The sequence below is a fragment of the Chiloscyllium punctatum genome, chromosome 4, assembly GCF_047496795.1.
Source record: "Chiloscyllium punctatum isolate Juve2018m chromosome 4, sChiPun1.3, whole genome shotgun sequence".
NCBI classification, from domain to species: Eukaryota; Metazoa; Chordata; class Chondrichthyes; order Orectolobiformes; family Hemiscylliidae; genus Chiloscyllium; species Chiloscyllium punctatum.
In genome coordinates this window covers 35,704,330-35,717,223 of record NC_092742.1, presented here as the reverse complement: position 1 = coordinate 35,717,223, position 12,894 = coordinate 35,704,330, and positions in this window count along the sequence as shown.

The following is a 12,894-nucleotide window of genomic DNA, read 5'->3' as shown; positions in this document are numbered from 1 at the left end:
CCCTCCTCTATTCACATGATATTCTCTCTGGCGGTATATTTTCCTTGTTGTTTCCGTTATATTGATATTTTTCACATTTCATATATTTTCCTGTACACAAACATAAGCTATTTGAATGTCTTCAATGGCACCCCAATAGAGTGACGGGTCATTTGCTATCATTTCATTCAGTCCACATGGACTTTGGTTCTATAGGTTAGTTCTTAGCTTTATATTGCCATTATATTGTTGCTGATGTACACATTCTCCACATACCGTATGTCACTGCAAAATAAAAAATGTATTTGTTTTATTTTTCCTGACCAATGTATAAAGAAAGAAAAAGTACAGTGGAAGAGAAAGCTAGCCAGAAATACAAAAACAGATAGTAAGAGTTTTGAAAAATATTTTAAAAAGAGATAACAAAGTGACTGTTGGTACCAGAGAAAATATACCTGGGAAATTAATAAAAATAGGGAAATGACAAATGAATTGAACCTGTGTTTTGCATTGGTCTTCAATATTTAGGAGTCTAGATTAAAGTGGTCATGGAAAAGCACAGTAGGCCAGGCAGCATCCGAGGAGCAGGAAAATCAAATTCCTGCTTCTCGGATGCTGCCTGACCTGCTGTGCTTTCCAGCACCACTCTAATTTGGACTCTGATTTCTAGCATCTGCAGTCCTCACTTTTACCCTTCATTATTTAGGAGACCATTAACATCTAAAAAGCAGCTACACATCACAAATGGAAGGAGGGTAGAACTTAGAAAAAATTAGAATCACCAGAGAAGCAATTACTGATAAATTCTTCGAGTTGCAAATCATAGAGTCATACAATACAGAAGAGGCCCTTTGGTACAACAGATCTGTATCATCAAAAATACATTATTACCTACATTCATCACGTTTTCCATCCCTAGGCATAATTGACACTTCAAGTGCTAATTCAAGTACTACTTAAAGGTTGTGAGGCTTTCTGCCTCAACTACCATCCCAGGCAATGCATTCCAGAAACCCCACCATCCTCTGGGAGAAAGAATATTTCCTCATATTTCCCCTAAACCTACTGCTTTTCATTATAAAATTATGTTCTCTTGTTACTGGCCATTGATTAATAGGAACCATTGCTTTTTATTTACCCTGGCCATGCCCATCATAATCTTGTCCACCTCTATCAGATCCCCACTTAAATTTCTCTGCTGTAAATAAACAACCCAAGCTTATCCAGCCAAATGCTCCATCCTAGGCAACATCCTGGTGAATCTTCTTTGCACCCCCTCATGTACTATCACATCTTTCTTATAGTGTGGTGACCAGACCTGCACACAGTACTCCAGCTGTGGCCTAACCAAAGTTCTGTACAGCTCCAACATGACTCCTAGGTTGACAAGAGTCCAGGTCCTGATTGATTTCATTCTATGCTTGTAAGAGAAGTAGCTAATCAGATTGTTGATGCATTGGTTTAAATTTTTCACAACTACCTTGATTCAGGAAATCTTACTTTGCAGACAGCAAATGTAACACCTTTATTCGAAAAGGGTGGGAGGCAAAAAGCACAATCTCCTTCTCCCACATTCTTATTAGAAATAATGCCATGGGATCTTGAAAGTCTATCTGAGAGGGCAGACAGATCTTCAGTTTAAGTAGGATTGTGTAGAATATAATGCATCAAAATAAGCCAAGCAGTTCATTCCAGTGTTTATAATCCACACCAGCCTCCTTCCTTTGTCTTCTTTTCTAAATTTGTTTAAACTATTTTCAAATCAGCCTGTTCAGAGATATTATTACAGATCTCTGGAACAGGTGGGACTTGAACCCAGACCTCCTGCCTCAAAGGATACTACCACTGCACCACAAAAGTCCCTTTCTGTCTCCTTTTCATTTAATTCTCCCAACAGAATCACACGCAACCCCCTCACTTATATTCTTGTCTAGATTCTCCTTAATGTGTTCAAAATCATCTATGTGAAATGATCCTGAGTGTCCCATGAATTATGTTGATAACCAATAAACTATTGTCAGTCAGACTCAGTGTGGTGCAGGTGTGTACAGTGGAACCTCAACTATCAGAATGAGATGGACAGGCTCTATTTCGTTTGGATATTTGATTGTTCAGATAATCGGTTTTAGCTTAAACAGGGGAAGCCATACTGATCTAATGCTGTGCTCTAACGGAGAATTTGTTTAAATTGACAATTTTAATAAGTCAGCCATTTAAACAAATTTCATTGCAGTCTGCAAATTACAGGTTAAGATAAAAAGAACTAAACCCTTACCATGAAATCCCAGCAGTTAACAAGATCATTTTGTTCCTCTATCGTCATTTAGACTGGCACTTTTGAAGTAATAAGTGAACCCCCTCCATTCCCCCTATCAAGTTGTAATACCTCACATTTAAATGTGTTGAACTTAATTTGCCAATTACTTGCTCATGCTAAAATATTTTAATATCATGACTTCCTTGATATTATGGACTGCAACAAATTACAAAACTTGAAGACTGCAACAGGATAAAGGAGTACATTTATCACAAGAGTGTGGTATCAGCCAGAAATTTAGAAATTGTGCTGTTGATTCCACTGTCCAATTTTTTTATGTAAATGTAAACTGCAATGATCTCAGGTCTGATCCTTGTAGAACACTACTTCCCACCTACTGCCACTCTGAATAACTGTCCTCTATTCCTACTCTCTGCTTTCTGTCTTAAAAGAAAGCTAACAACTTTTCCTCAGTTCCACATTCACTGATCTAATTTTTTGGTGAATTATGATTTATTGTCTAATCTGTAAGATGACAACTCCAACAGTGCAGAACTCCCTGAATACAACATTGGAGTGCCAGCCTTAAATTTTATGCTCAAATCCAGGCCCTGAACCTTGAGGCTCAAAGGATGTGAGTGTTCCCAACTGAGCCATGGCTGACACAATTAATTGGCTATAGGAGTTAGAATTTCTCAGACTGGCAGAAAATGAGAAGTCCTGCAGAGAACTTTGCTAGGACCTCTATTATTCACCATATAAATACATCATTTTGACTCTGAGTATATGTTGTAAAACATTGCAAACGTTGCCAAATTTGATATAGTTAAAAATGTAAAGGCATGCACCAAAATACATGCTTATATATTAGGCAGAACAATGAAATATGAAATTCAATACCACTAGTGAGGAAGTGGTTACTCTGGGAGAAAGAATAAAGAGGCTTCTTGTTCCTTGGAAGTAGTAACCTAAATTGGAAAAGAATAAAATAAATCTATGACTACATATACATAAATTACAAAAGGTAACAGAAATTGATAAGACCAGAAAGAAAAGACAACAGACTGAAGTTACCTTCCAGTGGACAGCACAAAAGCAATGTAGTAATGCTAAATTTCTGTCAGTCTTGGCTAGATCCTCTTTGAAAACTGAATTTCTGATCTCCATACTATAAAATGTCTACTAAAGCAATGCAGAAAAGCATAACAAAACATTTACCAGAATTAAGGATGTGCACCTATCAGGAAAGATTGAATGTGTAGGACTCTTCTTTCCAAAGGTAAAATTGAGAAAAAATAAGATAGACATCTTTAAAATTACAATGGAGAATAACAGATTAGAAATTATGAACGACACTGATGAACTTCCATTTGTGGGTGGGACCAGAACATAATGGTACCTGTTTAAGCTGCTGGTCCATAATGTGAGGGAACATCACAATGCTGTTCAGTAAGGAGCTTCAGGAATTTGACTTAGCAACAATGAAGGACTTACATTATAAGTACAACCTAGAGAGAAATGAGGAGTTGATGTTCCATTGCACCTGCATTTAATTTCAGCAGTAATAACTCAGAGTTTAATTTTGACTGGAAAATGAGGAGAGCTGCCTGCTTTCCTTGAATAATCTTGGATCTTTTATATTACTCTGTGCATTTAAGTGTCATTTTGCATATAATATTTCATCTGAATGGCAGACCCCAAGCAACACAGCACTCTAGTACTGTACTAATTCACTGGTATTATACTATATCATGTACTCAAAACCAACTTGCTGAATTGGAAAGTACTGTTAAATAAGTCTAACTGATAAAGTCATCCCCCCTCAGTATGAGTAGTGGTACTTTCTTGAGTTTAACACATTAAAATGTTCATCCATGTGGAGAACATGAAAACCTCACTCTATTTGGTCAGCCCAGAGCATTATAGCCATTCAGACATTGTCTGACAAGATTGTTTGGAGGTGGATTGGAAGAGTCCAGTTGCAAGGATTGATCTTTGCTCCCAAATTGGCCAAACCTTACAGCACCTTAGACATACTGTGGGCTTGCAGGGCTCAAATATCAAATGCCAAATCTGGCTCACACAAATGGCCCAGTTCTAAATTTGCACTTTCACATTGTTTCCAACAGGAGTCTGCTTATCTTTTCTTCAAAAACTGTCAGATAACTCACACGTTTGCCATCAATAAATTCTCCCAGTGGCATGATGAATATACTATTAACTATGAGTGCATTACCACCAACTTCCTGATTACAATGTTTGCAACAATCTTAATTGATTTAATAGTGACATAATCAGTCTGAAGTCTGGTGTTTCATCAGTGTTTGTTTTTTTTAATTCAACTATAACATGCATTCATTTGTAGACTGCACTTTCTCACTACTGGCATCCAAATAAAACTTTCAAACAGCTAATGTTTCAAGGTTCTAAATTTTCTTTCCAGCTGTATGATGCACAGCCATTCTAGTGTGGCAGAAGGACCTATGAGGACAGATTGCCTGGCAGGTATCTGGATGTAATTCATATTCAATTGCAGGTTTTCATTCAAAATTGATTGACTTTCTTCTGAGGCTTCATCACATGTGTTATCTTGAATCAACAATTATTCCAAAGAGAATCTACTTCCCTCCTTTCCAAAGAGGATGATTGTAAGTTATCAGTCAACAAAGCGCATTTGTGGGTTTTAACAAAATGTTGTGCTTGTTTAGAAGCTGTGTCTTCCTTTAGGGCATTCAGTTACAGCCCCATGCAACCCAAAGACTGCCCTTTAAGACTTTTATACGTGTTGTCACTCATTGTGCGTATTTCATACCTCATTCAGAGAAACCTCTTTGCTATATGCCTCAAAAGTTCTGAACTATCTGGACTATTTTTAACGACATAAATGTAACCATCATCAGGCCTTTGCAGTCATTGACAAAGAGACTAGAAAAAAGACACTTGCTTCTTCTGAACACTGACCTGAAGATGTGTACTTCAGTTAATGCAGGCATTCATCAAATCTTCTCAGTTTTCAATGTTAATTTAAAAATTGGCATAATCACTTCATATCTTTGGGTTAACCTATTGAGCTGTAAAAAGTTGAGCTACGCATCAATTGTGGTGTCCAATATCATACTAAGTGTTAGCATGGCTCAATGATAGCACTCCAAACAACCAGAGTTCAGAGTCTTGATCACATACTTAGTCTGGACTGACATGTATATTATTGAGGAAATGCTGCATTCCCAGATGAGATCTTAGAAAAACATCCTATCTGACTATTTAAGTGGACCTAAAATATTTGTGGCATTATTTGAAGCAGAGCAGGAGAGTTCTTCCAGTGCCCTGTGTTATGAGCAGATCCCAGTTGAGGTTCCCTGAGTTAGCATGGTTATCGTTGGAATATCACAAATTGTTAAGAAACTGGATGAGGAGGAATGAACTAGCTCCCCTTATTTAGTTTAGGGGATATACATTTCTTTAACGTGTAATGCCCAGGTATGATGTTTATTTCCATTTTTTTTCTGCATAGATTTCCTCTGCTCTTTGTCAGTTTTCTTTCTTATGTGAGGACACATGAGTTGGAAACAGTCTGTATTATATTTTGTGTGGTATTATTTAAAACCAAAGCGGTCTGTGGAATGATCTGAAACAGGTTAATTAGTTTCATGTTTATGACATCACTAAGTTCCAAGAAATACCATGTAACCTGAAGCTGATAAGGGGATGAAGACGAAGGAGCAAAGGGTAAATAGAAAGTCAATTGCAAGGGAATTGGATCAGCCAGAGGTTCTCTTTGCTGTTCAGAACACACTGATAATTTGGTAGAAAACATGGAAGGTTCTCTCTCCAAACAGAATACCTTTTTTGCTCAGTAATTTTAAAGCAGATTAGTGTTTTAGGCCTAGTAAGATGAAGAATGCGCAAGTGTGGGAATAGACTGTTCACTTTTAACCACTACAAACTCATGAACTCCCACAGTTATCTTATTACATGTCCTTATACCCTGCTTCCTGCAAGGATTCTATTCTATTCTCCAAGTTTCTCTGTTTCCAACACATCTATTCTGATGATATCACTTTCCACCTTGGTGCCTCTGACATGGCTTTCTCTTGCTCAAAGAGGATTCTCTCTCACCACGGTTGACAGGGTCCTCAATTACGCCTGAACCATCTCTTGCATATCTGCCCTCAACAATCCTTTCAGAAGAGTAATCGGATTCCTTTGTCTTCACTCTCCAACAGTATCTGCGTTCAAAAGACCAGCCTTTGCCATTTTTGACACCTCCAGCAGGATATCACCAGCAAGAACATCTTCCCCTCTCTGACATTCTGCAGGGACCATTATCTCCATGATACCTTGGTTTATTCTTTTATTTGTAGTCCAATGGTCCTGTGGGATTGTAATTTACTTCTTTCAATCTAGTCTACTTTATTTGTTGGTCACAATATGGCCTCTTGAAAATTGGTGAGACCAAACTCAGACTGGCTGATGTCTTTATGAAATATCTCTACCCTGTCTGCAAAAAATAACCCAATCTTCCAGCTGCTTGCTATTTCAATAAATCCTCTTGCTTCTGTGCTAAAATTTCCATCCTGGGCCTGCTACAGTGTTCCAACAAAGCTCAACACAAGCTGGAGAAGCAGCACTTCATTTTCCATTCAGACACTTTACACCCTCAATGACCCAATATTGAATTCTACAACTTCAGAGTATGACCTGCAATTCTCTTACACCAACTCCACTCTGGACTGTGTCTTGTGTGCGGCACGTTTAGTTTGCTCTCAGCAGATCATACCCAGGTTCTCATTTTCATTTATACCCATTTTACATTTCTATCTCTCCTTTACCACATTAGCAATCCTTATGTCTTTTGCTTTGGGTACCCTCATAACTTGTTCCACTTGTTCCTTTCCCCACTCTGTCAACAAGATAAAAACAATCAGTCTCTGCTCCCTTTTAGTTCACAGCTAAGGAATAGAGAGACTAGTGGTTTTTTTTATCTGTTGTCTAATTTTTACAACACATTCACATCAATCTTGTTAAGTCCTACAGCAGTATTTCAGTGTCAAAATCAAAACAAAATGTAATTAACCTTCCTCCCTATAGACAATATAACAGAAATTATCAAACTTTTCTTCTATTTTAATTAAAACCATTAAAGATCCTGGTGTATGAAAAACAAAGAATATGAGTGGGATTTTCCAGTCCCAGAAATGACAAGAAAAATGGATGAACTTTATGAGGTGTAAGGCAAAAAAATCAGATTCTTGCTGTCAAGATAAACTTCAGAGATTAAATTCACTCCCTTAAAAGGCAGGAGGAATTGAGATGTTTATCTGCATATATTAAAATCTCATCAAGACCATAGCTCACTGTAATGAAGTTGGTCTTCCCAATTAACCTTTACCTTTTGCAAAACAGTTATTGCACTGCATATCGCAGGCATGCACCTGGCAACTGGTGCTTCTTCTGACCTTACACCAAAACAGTTTTAAAAGATGCTTACAGTCACATGTGCTTTGAGCTTTCCAAGTACAGTCAGCATGTCAAAGTAAAGATTATGTCCCTGGACCATTATAAATTCCAACTGGCAAAGACCAAACAAAGCTTCTGGCAGAAGGGCAGGATATTGTGCAAAAGTAGCCAGCATGTGGCTAAAGGGCTTTGACTTCCATAAGTGGCAAACAAGGAGTCAGTGTGGGTGAAGAGCATTGAACCAAATTAATGGTTAAGGTAAGGAAGAGTTAATGGAATAGGGTAATCTCTAGTTGGTCCAGTGCAGTGACGGTGACAGTCAATCTGGGACTTGGGCTATAGAAGTTCCAGGGTGGTTTACAGTTAGTTTGTAGTTTGGGCCACAATCAGTTGAGGCTTAGCCACTGTTGGTCTGAGGTTTGGGCCACCATCAGTCCAGGGGCTGTATTGCAGTCAGATGAGTGTCAGGATTTTGGATCACAGTCAGTCTAGGGTTGGATTGTAGTCAGTCTGGGGGTCAGGGGTTTGGGTCATAGTCAGTCTGGGGGTTTGGGTCACTGTCAGTCGGGGGTCAGGGGTTTGGGTCACCGTCAGTCTGGGGGTTTGGGTCACTTGTCAATCTTGAGGGGGTCAGGGGTTTGGGTCACAGTTAGTCTAGTTTGGGGGTTTGGGTCACTGTCAGTCTGGGGCTTGGGCAGCACTGATGTTGAGGCTTGGACTTCAGTCAGTCTCAGTTTGACCTCCAGTTGTCCAGGGCAGCATCCCGATGCAGATGGTTGACAACTGAGGATTTATACATTGGTACTGTGCAGTGGAAAGAATGGTCACATTAACAGTGGTCAGTTTAATGTGAAAAAGGGGGGACCAGGTGTCATAGAAGTGGGTCAAGGAAAGTCACTGTGCATGTGTCCTTGATGAGGGAAGCATGACAGTCAGCAGGAAATGGTGAAGGGCTTACAGTGGGGTGTGAGTAAGAGGGCAGCAATGATGTCATTGAGCGGCTCAACAGAAGCATGAGGAGTATGGTGGGGCAATAGAGGTAGGAAGCCAGTGAGGAAGGAGCAGAATGGGGGTGATTTGGTGACTGACAGGGGGAGACTTGAATTCAAAACATTGCACATAGTGAAGTTTGTCGTTGCTTCTGAAACAAACTGTACAATTTTCTTTTGAATTCAAAAGGCTACACCCAAAGTGAAGGAGGGGTTTGGGGAATGCCGAGTTGCAGTTTATATTTGCTGGCTAACTGAAGAGGCACTTTATTAATTATGAGTCCAGTGAATGGAGAATCATGATCACCTGCTTTCATTTCCCACATAACCATCGGATTCACAGCACTCATGGCACACATTCCAATGAGATCTCATGAATTCATGGAGCCAAAGTCCATTGTGACCTGATTGCCATTTTACAAAATCTCAGGTATGCAGGAAGCAATGCAGCAAGGGAGGACCATTAAATACTTAAGCGGCTCCCTTAGTTGCAGGCCAATCATCACAAAGACTACAAACTCTGTCAGCCTGACAGGAAGATTCTGCTACAACAGAAAAACTGACAGAAAATATGGAGCTGGGGGAGGGGCAATTGCTTGCATCTTAATCAAGCAAAGGCAAGATTAGAAGTGTTCTTCTTCAATCTCCCTGAAGGGGTTGTCTATTCTCAGTGAGCATCTGCACTGGCATGTTTTAAGAAACTTAGACAATGCAATTGTCTCTTTGCATCTGTATGATTGGTCACAAGGAAGTGTCCTTTGAAATTACAGAGGATGCAGCTTTCCATGGAATGCATGGTGATTGGACAGGAGGTCGGGTGGAAAACATTGTGAGGTGGCACAGTTTCTGAGACATGATGGGGCAGACTGACAGGGCAAGCATCTTAGAGAAAGGTGACTGCAAGCATTAAACAACTACCTTCATTAATACAGCATGAAGCGATTTGTCAACACTGCCATTCATCTAGTCATCTGGCTTCTCAGAAGAAACAAAAGTGATTTTTCTAACAGCAGGAGCATGAACCAGCACTAGTTGCAAGCCATCAGTAGAGGCACAGCAGCGTGTGCAAGAGGACAAATATAGACAGTAAGTGTTGGACTGAAACAGAGTCCACTGTAGCTGACAGACAGGCAATGCTGAAGATGCTCCAGGATAACCTGGGAAGTTGCACTCTACATCCACCAGATGTTGGATGTGCATATATGTCTACAAGGACCATGAGTTAATCACATTCCTGGGCCTTACACCCTTGTTTGAACTCATTGGATAAAGTCTTTTGTCCTGGATGCAAAGAGTGGCGGTAGCATCTTGGTAATGTTCCTGGATTAATAATCCAGAAACCAAGGGAGCATGGTTGAAATCTCACCAAAGCAGCAGATGAAATTTAAATTCAATTTCTCCATTTGGAATTGAAAGCTCACCTCAATAATGGTGACCATGAGACTATAATCAATTGTCATAATGATCTACTAGGGGAAGACACAGTGGCCAGGTCTCTGGCACTGAGCCTGGCTCTGTGGCTCAGAATGAGAAGGTGGGGGGAATAGGACAGTGATAATGATAGGAGTTTCAATGGTGAGAGGAACAGACAGGAGATTCTGTGGTTGCGAATGAAACTCCCGGATGGTATGTTGCCTCCTGGGTGCCAGGGTCAGGGGGTCTACAGGATTCTTAAGGGGGAAGGAGAGCAGCTAGAAGTTGTCGTACACATCAGTACCAATAACATAGGTAGGAAAAGGGATGAGGACCTGAAAAGTGAATGTAGGGCGTTAGGTTGGAAGCCAAAAGGCAGGATAAGCAGAGTAGTAATCTCAGGTTTGCTACCGGTGCCATGGGCTAGTGCAGATGAACACGCAGCTGCAGGGCTGGTGTTGGAGGGAGAGCTTCAGAGTTAGATTAGATTACCTACAGTGTAAAAACAGGCCCTTAGGCCCAACAAGTCCACACCGACCCTCCAAAGAGAAACCCACCTCCCCTATATATACCCCTGACTAATCCACCTAACACTCCAGGCAATTTAGCATGGGCAATTCATCTAACCTGCATATCTTTGGACTGTGGGAGGAAACCGGAACACCCGGAGGAAACCCACGCAGAGATGGGGAGAATGTGCAAACTCACACAGACAGTTGCCCAAGGTGGGAATTGAACCTGGGTCCCTGGCCCTGTGAGGCAGCAGTGCTAACCACTGAGCCACCATGCCACCCCAATGGATCATTGGAATACCTTCTGGGGAAGCTGGGACCTGTACAAGATGGACTAGTTGCACCTGAACTGGAGGGGCACCAATATCCTGGGCGGGATGATTGCCAGAGCTCTTTGGGAGGTTTAAACTAATTTGGCAGGTGGTTGGGAACTGGATCTGCAGAACTGAGGATGGAGTAGGTGGTGAACAGCTTGCAAAGAGTTTGTGAGAAGGGATAGGCACATAGACTCATAGAATCATAGAAATGTACAGCATGGAAACAGACCCTTCAGTGCAACCCATCCATTCCGACCAGATATCCCAACTCAATCTAGTCCCACCTGCCAGCACCCAGCTCACATCCCTCCAAACCCTTCCTATTCATATACCCATCCAAATGCCTTTTAAATGTTGCAATTGTACTAGCCTCCACCATTTCCACTGTCAGCTCACTCCATACACGTACCATCCTCTGTGCGTAAAAGTTGCCCCTAAGGTCTCTTTTATATCTTTCCCCTCTCACCCTAAACCTATGTTCTCTAGTTCTGGACTCCCCCACTCCAGGGAAAAGACTTTGTCTATTTATCTTATCCATGCCCCACATAATTTTGTTAACCTCTATAATGACACCCATCAGCTTCTGACGCTCCAGGGAAAACAGTCCCAGCCTGTTCAGCCTCTCTCTATAGCTCAAATCCTCCAACCCTGGCAACATCCTTGTAAATCTTTTCTGAACCCTTTCAAATTTCACAACATCTTTCCAATAGAAAGGAGACCAGAATGGCACGACCTTACCATTAAGTGTATAAGTCCTGCTAAGATTTGCTTTCCCAAAATGCAGCACCTCACATTTGTCTGAATTAAACTCCATCTCCACTTCTCAGCCCATTGGCCCATCTGATCAAGACCCTGTTGTAATCTGAGGTAACCTTCTTCGCTGTTCACTACACCTCCAATTTTGGTGTCATTTACAAACGTACTAACTGTACCTCTTATGTTCTCATCCAAATCATTTATGTAAATGACAAAACGTAGAGGACCCAGCACCGATCCTTGTGGCACTCCACTGGTCACAGGCCTCCAGTCTGAAAAACAACCTTCCACCACCACCTTCTGTCTTCTACCTGCAAGCTAGTTCTGTATCCAAATGGCTGGTTCTCCCTATATTCCATGAGATCTAACCTTGCTAACCAGTGTCCCATGGGGAACCTTTTCGAACGCCTTACTGAAGTCCATATAGATCACATCTACCGCTCTGGTCTGGTTCAGAAGATTGCTGAGTCCATTCAACCACTGTCAAGGCTCCAGGATGTGAGCACTTGGCTGCCTTCATAGAAAGGTTGGTGGCTGTGTTGGAGATTCAGATCGATCAGAATCCTTAGTGGCTACAGATTTGTTCTCAAGCCTACACTCCATCACTCTAGTCAAGGGTGCACAGCATCTATGATAAAATGAGAGTGAACAAGATGCCTCAGCCTCACTCCAGGTGTCCTAGTTTCTCAAGGAAAGAGAGTGGTACCAGCAGGCTCCCACAGTGAAGAAGAGTGACAGCCATGACCTCCAAGACCTTCACTCTCATTCAACCTGTTCTAGCATATCAGCCTGTTTTGCACTGTCCTCACAAACGACAAGGTCCCTCTCATGACTGAATACTGAAGCAACGTATTCGTTAAGGACCTCCCCCTACCTCTTCCGACTGCAGGCTCAAGTTTCCTCCACTATCTCTGATCGGCCCTACCCTCACTCTGCCCACCCTCTTGTTCCTCACATTAGTGTAGAATGCCTTAGAGTTTTCCTTAATCCTACCCGCTAAAGCTTTTCCATACCCCCTTCTAGTTTTCCTAAATCCATTCTTCAGTTCCTTCCAGGCTACCTTGTAAGCCTCTACAGCCCTGTCTGATCCTTGCCTCCCCAACCTTAAGTAAGCTTCCTTCTTCCTCTTGACTAGATGTTCCATATCTCTTGTCACTCAAGGTTCTTTCACCCTACCATCCCTTCCTTGCCTCAGTGGGACAAACCTATCC